The sequence below is a fragment of the Trachypithecus francoisi genome, unplaced genomic scaffold (assembly GCF_009764315.1).
Source record: "Trachypithecus francoisi isolate TF-2019V2 unplaced genomic scaffold, Tfra_2.0 Lachesis_group11, whole genome shotgun sequence".
Taxonomy (NCBI): domain Eukaryota; kingdom Metazoa; phylum Chordata; class Mammalia; order Primates; family Cercopithecidae; genus Trachypithecus; species Trachypithecus francoisi.
The window spans coordinates 37,182,281-37,192,895 of NW_022681456.1; the positions used below are offsets into that span (position 1 = coordinate 37,182,281).

Consider the following 10,615-nt stretch of genomic DNA (forward strand, 5'->3'; position numbering starts at 1 on the left):
GGCTCTACAGCCAGAACAAAGCCAGAATAGACAGCCAGCCCATTTCTTTGAAACTTTAATGAGACAGCTGGTACAGTGGTTCACACCTGTAATCGCAGCCACTGCGGAGGCTGAGGTGGGAGGATCACTTGAGCCCAGGAGGGCAAGGCCAGCCCTGGTGATATAAACAATTAAAAAAATAAAGTTTCATGAGAAGTCCAGGTCTGGGAAACATGGAGATGACTGAGTCATTCCTTAGGACTGGCAGGGAACAAAACTAACAATTAGTAAGCAGCAACTCACCCTCAGTGAAAAAAGACTCTACTCCAGGAAGTCACATTCTTGGATACTTTTCTATGAAACGTTTTGGGTTGTCATCAGGTGATGTTTTGCAACATTTCACAGAACCATATTGGTCTTCTGAATCAGATATATGAATATAATTGGGTACCACAGAACACACAAAATCCAGTATCTGACAGCTAAGAAGGGAATATTGTAATTTACATACACTGCCTGGAAGTCCTTTAAGACCAATTTCAGGAAAAGATTCAAGTTCCAAAAAGTTATTATAAATTTTAATATATGACCTCAGAGTTACACGTACTTATATTAGCACTTTTGACTTATTTAATGTTTTATATAAGAAAAAGAGGAGGTCTTTAATAAATGTTTAGGTAACTTCAAAACTCAAACGGAGCTGACAAATCACTGCTCTCCCCTATCTGGACTACTGCCATTCTGGTCTCAACAGCATTGGTACCAAGTGCATGAAGATGCTATACTTGTGGAGTTTCAGAGATGGCCTAATTCAGGACATAAAGGGTACACCATCACAATGTCACCATCCGTATGTCACTCTACTATTGCATGTTACTGACCAAAAAGAGAAAGAGAAAATTCATGAATGCTATGTTATGTATGTGGCCCCAAAAGTACAGCTGATGACTTTTAAATGTCCTATTTGTTGACTGAAAGCATGTTAAAGAGCTTTCATCATCTTCATCATCATTAAATAAGATTCTTCTCAATCCACTATAGAAATGTTGGGCCAAAAAATTCTTTCTTGTGCACTGTTGACTGGTTAGCAGCACCCCGGCCTCTACCCTCTAGAAGTCAGTGCACCCCCTTAGTTATAACAACCAAAAGCGTCTCCAGACATTGCCAAACGTCTCCTGGGAGGTAAAATTACTCCTAGGTGAGAACCACTCACATAAATGAACCTATGTGTCCCAAATAATTACTTAGAAGGAGGAATTCTAAATACTTCCTTTTTTATTTAAAGGAAATGTACTCTGGAGAGTTTACAACCTCCATTCTTAAGGAACTCTCATGCAAAACATATGAGATCTTGTAAGTCTTTTCTCTTATCTATTATAAGTTTTGTTAGCCTACTCACAGCTTTCAACGCTACAATTTATTGAGCACCTACTCTGTGACAGGCATAGCATTAGGGACATCCTGTACTCATGTCCACTGACTCATACCCTAGTCGGGCTGTTTGGGCTGTTTGGGCTGTTTTTAGGACACACTTTGCCACCGTAAAAGAACTGCCAACACCTTAAAAGCAACACGTCTTTGTCAATAAAGGGGCCCCACCGTTCCAATCAGGTTCCCTTTGACCCTTTTTAGTAACTCCACACATTTTTAGGCAACATTTACATTTTTTAAAAAACTTTTTTTTTTTTTAAGAGGGCAGAAGGCCTTTGCTATATTTGGTATAGAAAGACCATCACTTTTCAAACTCAGAGGGGTTTGTAGGCAGGATTATTACTGGAACTCTAAGAACACTTATGGACAGTCTCCTTAACTGCCTGACCCATGCGCCCTCCTAACACAATTTGTAATTTTATCATCCTCATTAACTGAAACTCCTAACTGACCTTTTCCAAATAAATGGGTGCCATGGCGAGAGAGAAAGAAAAAGAGATCAGAGAGTATTTTGTAAGGCTCACAAATGGATTTCAGCTCATGAATAGATGCCTGGAATATGCCCCACCCCCTCCCACCCCCAAAGACAGCACAGATGGAGAATATGGGTGTGTGTGAGCTGCTTCTCTCCCCCTACCCCTCAACACACAGACACACGCGGGAAAGAAAAACCTGCAAATCTCAAATCCAAAATGGCCAAAGTGACTTCAAAGTTTTCAAGACATGTCCTGGAAAGGCTCGTTGGGCTGCTGCACCCCTAAGTAAACAAAGCCGTAACTTGTCTCCTTCCCCAGCGCCCGGCTTCCAGGCTGACAGTGGCTGCACAAAACCCCTCCTGTGCCGAGCAGCGGAAACTCCTAATGAGATTAGTTGGTGTGTGTGCAGACATTACTTAGCAATGACTAAGGGGGCTCTCTCTTCCTGCAGCAGCCAGTGGAAAATTCAAGGAACTTTTTCCCCCTGCAGCAGCAGAATCCCTTTAACCCTCTCCCCAGCCAACTCCAAAAACAACTCAGCCTCCCCCTTCCCCGCCACCCCCAGGCTGGAGGACTGGGGTGGGGGGAGTTAAAGACCGGCCAGGGGCTTTCAAAGGAGGGAGGGTGGGAGGGGGCGGCGGGGAAGGGGCGGGGGACCCCTCGAACACTACAAAGGAAACTGTAAAAGGCACAAATACATAAACCTGAGAAGGAGCAAACCACAGTTTCTTTGTGAGCTCCTCTAGTGAGTCATTTTCAAGATGCTGTCTGCTGCCAGTTTCAAAGCGGAAGCGCATGGCAATTAGTCTTGCCGTTTCCAGACAAGCCAGAAACTCTCCCGACACTCGTTTTTTTTTTTTTTCTTTCTAAAAAGCCCCTTTTGCAGTTTCTGAAATAACATTTCTTGCTTCCACCTCCACCCGCCGCCTAACTGCAGCTTGTCCCTAGGATGATTCGGTTCAGAAAAGATAACAAAACCGAGACCTTTTATTTTTGCATTTTAACTACTCCAAAATCTTAATTCCTCCTCCCCAAAAGTTACAGTAGCTTCACAGGCCAACAATGAGTTCGAAGGTAAAGAGGGATGGAGCGTGGAAGGAGCTCCAAGATCATTTCTTGCCCGGTCCTTCTCCAAAACCATGCCCAGTAAAGACGCCGGCTTTTAAATGTCCGACTGGGCGTGCGCCTGGGGCGGTGATCTGGGCGGGGGTCACCTGCCAAGCGAGAGTGGACGCAACCCCCAGCCCCACACCTTCGCGACTCATGCCCTCCACCGCCCTCTCCATCCCTGTCTTCCTCCCTGAATCCGAGCACCGGTGCCCTTTGCCCACTCGAGGGGAACCTGACTGAGGTCCCAGTTGGAAGGTCAGCGGTGGTCCAGCCTCCAGGCACTCAGCCTGCTCCGGCCACGGTTCTTCCCAGGGACCCGAAGTCTCGCCTTCCCCCGCTCCCCGCGCTGCCTGCAGCGGGGCCCTGGGCAAGCTCTCAGGGTTGCACGCCCGGCGCCCCTTCCTCTGGGCTCGCAGCGCAGCCCCAGGGAGGGGAGCCGCGGGAGCAGGGTCCCCGGGCCCGGCGCGAGCTCGGGCGACAGCGGTGGCAGCGACGCGGGCGCAGGAGCATCCCCGGCGCCCCCTCCCCGCGGCCGGCCCTCCCGTGCGGACGCACCCCCACCCCAACCCCGGCCGGCAGCCCACTACGCGGCGCCCCCCGCCCCACCCCCATCGCGCCCAAGAAAAGAAAGAAAAAATGAAAACTCCACCAAAGAAACTTTGTAAGTGTCCGAGCAACAGGCAGAAGAAGCCCTGCTACCTACCCAGATGTAGGGGAGTCTTCTTCGGGGGGAATTTCTAGGAGGACCCGGGCGAAAGCCCCCGACTTTCCATGCTGACAGGCGTCTGCAGACGGTCTGCGGCTCTTGTAATGAGATCCTGATTTTTCCCCCTTTTTTTCTTTCTCTCGCTCCTCTTTTTTTTTCCCCTCTGGTGTGTGTGAGAGCAGGAAGTTGGAGCAGTCAGGCCGAGCCGGCTCACTTCCTTTACTGCATTATTCCCCAGGCGGTGTGCAGTCTGTGTAAACAGGCTTTTCCGCCCCGCGCCGCGCGCCCCGGCCGCGGCTGTGCGCCGGGGCTGGCCGCCCAGGCCCGCGCCTCCCCCGCCGCCCCGGCCCCGCGCGCGCCCCGCACCGCCCCCACCCGCCCCGCTTCCTGCGCTGCCACCCCGGGGAGGAGCCTCCGACCCGCGGCGACTCAGCGCGGCCGCAGGCCCTCCCCACGGAGAGGGGGGTCCGCCCGCAACCCGCAGAAGCCGCCGAGCTTCCCCCGATGCCGGGGATCCCTCCTCACCTCTCCCCCGGGGGTCTAGCGCGCGGGGCACCACGGCGGGGTCGTGCCCTGCGCAGTTGGCCCGGGAGGGGCGTCCCGAGGTGGGGCGGTGGCTGGACTCGCTGTTTCCCATCCGCTGGGATGGAAGAGTTGGGGGGCAGAGGGGAGTGGGGTTCAGGGTTTGGTTGCTCTGGGCAAAGGACTGCTTTTCCTGTGGGTGAGGGCACAGTTTCCGTCTGGGGTTGGAGATGGACACCGTTCCTGTCTGGGTTTTCAGTGTTTTAAAAGGCAGCCCTAGTGCTGGCTCCAGCCTGTAATCCCAGCACTTTGGGAGACCGAGGCGGGTGGATCACCTGAAGTCAGGAGTTCGAGACCAGCCTGGCCAACATGGTGAACCCCTGTCTTTACTAAAAATACAAAAAAAAAAAAAAAAAAAATCAGCCTACTGTGGTGGTGGGTCCCTATAATACCACTCGGGAGGCTGGGTGAGAGAATCGCTTGAACCTGGGAGGCAGAGGTTGCAGTGGGCCGAGATCGCCCCATTGCACTCCAGCATGGGTAACAAGAGCGAAACTCGGTCTCAAAGAAAAAAAAAAAAAAAAAAGCCAGCCCTCAGTGGGGAGGGGGGGAGCGGGGGGCCTGTGGGGAAAGGATAAGGAGCCACAACACTGGAAGTCATGGAAATAACCAGAGACTGAGGCTTGAAGGGAGGCTCTGTGGTCTCAGGACTGGTCTCCACACCTCCACATCCCTCAAGGAGGTCCCACCTCTGAGGGCTCAGGCCAGGCTGATGGGAGAGCCCACCCATTGCCCCCACAAGGTGGGGAGGATGCCTGTTGAAGAGCCCCTCCCTTCCCAGGCCTGCGCCCCAACCTCACTACTCACGCTCCAGAACCTTACATTCCCATGCCGCCACTTAGCAGCCCAGACCCCTGGTTTTTAAACTTGACCCGAGGGGCTTATTCAACCACTAGTGGCTGGGCCTCTTCTGGAGTCCCAGATTCAGTAGGTCTGGGGTGGCTCCCAGCCCCGGCTAATGTCAGAATCACCTGGGGAGTGTTTTGACACTCTCCAACGATATAATCAACCCAGGCCAGTTAAGTCAGATTCTCTGGGGGCGAGTGTGAGTCCTTTCAAAAGGCCCACATTCTAAGAGTTCCTCCACTACATTTGTTTCTATTTTTGCAATCTCTCCTGAAAGATTATTTGTTTACAAATTTCTCACTGCTTTCAACTGTGAGCTTCTAAAGGGCACGGGGTGTGTTTTACTCATTAGTTTCACATCCCAGCTCCAAGTGCCTATCTGAACACACAGGTGATAGGAATTTCCTTCCGGCATTTGCTTCAGGGCTCATGTGGGTAGTCCACTGGAAGGATGGGAGAATGCCCTCCAGACCTCTGAGAAGGAGTGGGAAACCTGTGGGGTGTAGGGTGAGGGCACGGTAGGAGAGTGGGGCAGAAGGAGAAGATACGGAAAAGAGGGCTGCTTATCAATGCCTGATTTCCCACAGCTAATTTTCCACTTTGGGTATTATCCTTTTAATCCCCAGTCGTCTTCTTCTGTCACTCAGCAGAACACCTACAGTGTCCCTATATGATCCAGCTGTTGGACTGAAAGAATGTAAACTTATTATCCTTAGGGGGAAAAAAAATCCACACAGTTAAGAACTCATGTTGCTTTGCTTTAGGAAGTATACGCCTGAAAGAAACTGGTCTGAAAAGGCTATGTTCTGTATGATTCCAAACTATATGACGTTTTGTAAAAGGCACAACTATGGAGACAGTAAAAAAGATCAGTGGTTGTCAGGGGTTAGCAGGGAGGAGGGTTGAACAGGAGAAGCACAGAGGGCAAGGAAACTACTACTCAGTATGATACTATAATGTTGGACACATTTGTTAAAACCCACAGAATGCACAACACCAAGAAGGAACTCTAATGTAAACCATGGACCTTGGGTGATAATGATGTATCAGTGTAGATTCAATTACAACAAAGGTACCACTCTGGTGGGGGATGTTGATGACTGGGGAAGTTGTGCATGTGTCAGGACAGGAGGTATATGGGAAACCGCTGTAACTCCTACTCAGTTTTGTTGTCAGTCTCAAATCACTTTAGGGCTGGGCGTTGTGGCTCATGCCTGTAATCCCAACACTCTGGGAGGCTGAGGTGGGTGGATCACCTGAGGTCAGGAGTTCGAGACCAGCCTGGTCAACATGGTGAAACCCCATCTCTACTAATAATATAAAAATTAGCTGGGTGTGGTGGTGTGCGCCTGTAATCCCAGCTACTCAGGAGGCTGAGGCACAAGAATTGCTTGAACCCAGGAGGTGAAGTTTACAGTGAGCCAAGATCAAGCCACTGTACTCCAGCCTGGGTGACAGAGTGAAATTGTGTCTCAAAAAAATAAAAAAATAAAAATCACTTAAAAAAATAGTGGAAAATAGTCTAGGGGACAGGTGTGGTGATATTACTCTCACGTCTAATACCAGCTACTCAGGAGGCCAAGGTGGGAGGATCGCTTGAGCACAAGAGTTCACACTCCAGCCTGGGCAACAGAGTGAGACCCTGTTTCTTTTTCTCTCTCTCTTTTTTTTTTTTTTTTTTTTTTGAGACAGAGTCTCGCTCTGTCGTCTAGGCTGGAGCGCAGTGATGTGATCTCTGCTCACTGAAACCTCTGCCTCCTGGGTTCAAGCGATTCTCCTGCCTCAGTCTCCTGAGTAGCTGGGATTACAGATACACGCCACCATGTCTGGCTAATTTTTTTTTTTTTTTTTTTTTGAGACAGAGTCTTGCTTTGTTGCCCAGGCTGGAGTGCAGTGGCGAGATCTCGGCTCACTGCAAGCTCCGCCTCCCGGGTTCACGCCATTCTCTTGCCTCAGCCTCCAAGTAGCTGAGACTACAGGCACGCACCACCACGCCCAGCTAATTTTTGTATTTTTAGTAGAGATGGGGTTTCACCATGTTGGTCAGGCTGGTCTCAAACTCCTGACTTCGTGATCTGCCCACCTCGGCCTCCCAAAGTGCTGGGATTACAGGTGTGAGCCACCGTGCCCAATCAACCCTGTTTCTTAAAAAAATAAAAAATACACACACATTCACATATGAAGTATATGAAATCTGTTTTTTTAAAAAACTATATTCAAAGCCAAACTTAAGTATATTTTAATTCAGTGATTTTTATGCTTTTATTTTTGCACAACAAATCTTTGTAGAATCCTAACATGTAAAGGAGCAGGTTTTTGTCAACCAGTTTTATTGTTTTGTAGAAATACCTCATCTAAAACACTTCTGACACACTTTTGGGCAGCTTTAGGGTTTCTCGGCCCATATGAAATCCTGGTAAGTTTCTCTGGTATTTTGAATTGTCCACACGACTACTCTCAGCTCTTCACATGCATGGGTGATTCAGAGCTGACTCTGGTCTTCCTCTAAGCACAGGGCATAGCTTTTATTTTCAGGTGTCGGCAGCTTCCGTTCTTTGCATTCTAAGAGAAAACTGCTATTTGTTTTCCTTGCTTTCCTTCCCACAATCAAAAAGCAGCCAAGGCCAGGGGAGGTGGCTCATTCCTATAATCCCAGCATTTTGGGAGACCACGGCAGGCGAATCACTTGAACCCAGGAGTTCAAAACCATCCTGGGCAATGTGGCGAAACTCCAACTCTCTATAAAAAAATACAAAAATCAACCAGGCATGGTGGTGCATGTCTGTGGCCCCAACTACCCCAGCGACTCAGGAAGCTGAGGTGGGAGGATCACCAGAGCTCAGGAGGTCTAGGCTGCAGTGAGCTGTGGTCACACCATTGCATTCCAGCCTGGGCAACAGACCTTGAGACCCTGTCTCAAAAAAAAAAAGGTCTTGAGACCCTGTCTCAAAAAAAAAAAAAAAAAAAGCAGCCAAAAATGTGGTATCTGCTATTGCATGATCCACACTCCCCTTTCTATGCTTTTGTTTTAAAACAGGCAGGAGTTAGGACTAAGTAGATTTCAAGTAGGAGTTCTTTAGGAGCCCTTTATAGTAAGTGACAGAGCCCAGGGTCATATATTTTGGCTGGCCAAGAAACAAGTGAGACTCTCTCAGCTTTAAAAAGAACAGCTGAGATTCCACCAGAGATGATATGCAAAATTTGTGTGTTTGAGGAATGAGAGATAGTGTGGTACTCTGGAAGGTACACGGGCAGGGTCGGGGGAGGCAGCTCAACTCAACCCTATGTATGAAGAATGGAAGAGGGCTAAGTCTCAAAAAAAAGAAAAAAAAAAAATCCAAGCCTGGTTCCAAAAGAAGGGGTGTATTAGTCAGCTTCTGCTGGGATACTACGTAACAAACAACTCGGAAACTTAGTAGCTTATGGCAACAAACGAGTCTAGGTTGGCTGGGCTTGGCTGGGCTTGGCTCCAATCTGCAGGCTGAATGCATGTTGGCTTCTCACTTCTGGGACCAGGCTAAAGGAACAGACGCCACTTGGGACGTGGTTCTCAAGGAGAGTTGGAGCTCAAGTAGGGGTAAGTGGAAACGTGATGTTTCTTAAAACCTCTGCTTAGGACCGGCACACTCTCACTTCTACACTTTAACATCCTACAGTGTATAACAGAATGGGATGCTAGCAAAAGGAAAGAAAAAAATTACAGATGGATGAGACAACAGAGCAGGAGAAGAAAATTAGTTTTACAATAAACCAAACTAAAATTTACAATAAACCAAGCTGAATAAATAATGTTTGAAGCTTATGAATTGATGAATTTCTGATAGAAGCTCAAAAGGGTTTGCCATCACTACCTTTGAAGACTGCTTCAATATTGGAGGGCTAGGAGGTAGGGCTGGGAATGAACAGCCAAAGCCTGATGGTAAGACAGACCACTCTGGTGGAATGTGTATCTGGAATCAGGAATTTGGGGATCCAGTCCCGTACCTGACTTGTTCTAGCTATGGGGCCTTGACTAAGTCACTCACCCTCTCTGGGCTGGAACAAGTGTCAGTTTTTACCGATGTTTACAGTAAATGCCAATTTTACATTAAAACAACATGTGTTATGGACTAAGATTCTTAAATGTTCATTTAAAAGCGTATTTAAAATTGTGGTATAGACTTGTAGGCAGCCCTCTGTAGGAGTCTGCGGACTCCCTTTTGTGTTGTTAGAGGTATTTCAGGGGGACATTTGAGAAATATTGACTTGGACAATCTTTCTTGCCCTCAGACAGGCCACTCATGGGGCAGAGGTTGGCCAACTGCAGTCCACAGAACCCACTGCCTGTTTCTGTGTGACTTTTGAGTGAAGAAGTATTTGCCTTTTCTTTTTTATTTTTAGTTGTGGTTAAAAAAGTCAAATTTACCATCGTAACTATTTTTAAGTGTATAGTTAGTTCTGTAGTGTTAAGTAGATTCACATGGTTGTGAAGCTCACCTCCAGAATTTTTTCATCTTATGAAACTGAAACTCTATCCCCGTTAAACACGTGTCCCCCATCTTTCCCTTCCCTAGCTCTTGGCAACCATGGTTCTACTTTTTGTTTCTGTGAATTTGACGAGATACTTTGTATAAATGGAATTGTACAATATTTGTCTTTTTGTGACTGGCTTATTTTACTTAGCATAATGTCCTCATGATCATCCATATTGATCACGTGACAACATTTCCTTTCTTTTTATTTTATTATTATTATTGAGACAGGGTCTTGCTTTGTCACCCAGGCAGTCCTGCAGTGGCATGATCACAGCTCACTGCAGCCTCGACCTCCCAGGCTCAGGTGATTGTTCCTCCTCCACCTCCCAAGTAAATGGGACTACAGGTACCCACCAACACACCTGGCTACTTTTTTTATTTTTTGTAGAGATGGCATCTTGCTATGTTGCCCAGGCTCATCTTGAACTCCTAGACACAAGCAATCCTCCTGCCTCATCCTCCCTAAGTGCTGGGATTACAGGCATGAGCCACTGCACCTGGCCTTCCTTCCTTTTTAGAACTAGATACTATCCCATTGTTTGTGCATACCACATTTTATTTATCCATTCATTTGTTTTGGACATTTGGGTTGCTTCTACCTCTTGGCCATTGTGAGTAATAAGAATCTACATTTTTAAATATTTGAAAACAAGCCAAAAGAAGGATAATATTTTGTAACATGTGAAAATTATGTGAAATCCAAATTTAGTGTCCCTAAGTAAAGTTTTATTGGAACACAGCCACATTCATTTATTTACATATTGTCTAACACTGTTTTTGCACTGTAACAGCATGCTGGAATAGTTGTGACAGAGACCATATGGCCCATAAAGCTGAAGATATTTACTTTCTGGCTCTTTATAGAAAAAGTTTGTCAACTGCTGGCATAGGCAAAAGAGATTCTGTGCTGTTTTTGGTTTGGATTTTTAACTGCGTTTTCTTTCTTATTTCAGACAAGGCCCTTGCTTGCC

At 47.5% G+C, this 10,615-nt stretch overlaps 1 protein-coding gene across 1 annotated transcript in view; it reads right to left on the reverse strand.

Moving 5' to 3' along the window:
- ELK3 (ETS transcription factor ELK3) overlaps positions 1-4,048 on the reverse strand; it is a 78,174-nt gene extending 74,126 nt beyond the window's left edge. The window contains exon 1 of the mRNA XM_033220977.1: positions 3,700-4,048. The gene's annotated coding sequence lies outside the window, so the exon portion shown is untranslated. The remainder of the gene's footprint in view (positions 1-3,699) is intronic.
- Between the last annotated feature and the right edge of the window lie 6,567 nt (positions 4,049-10,615).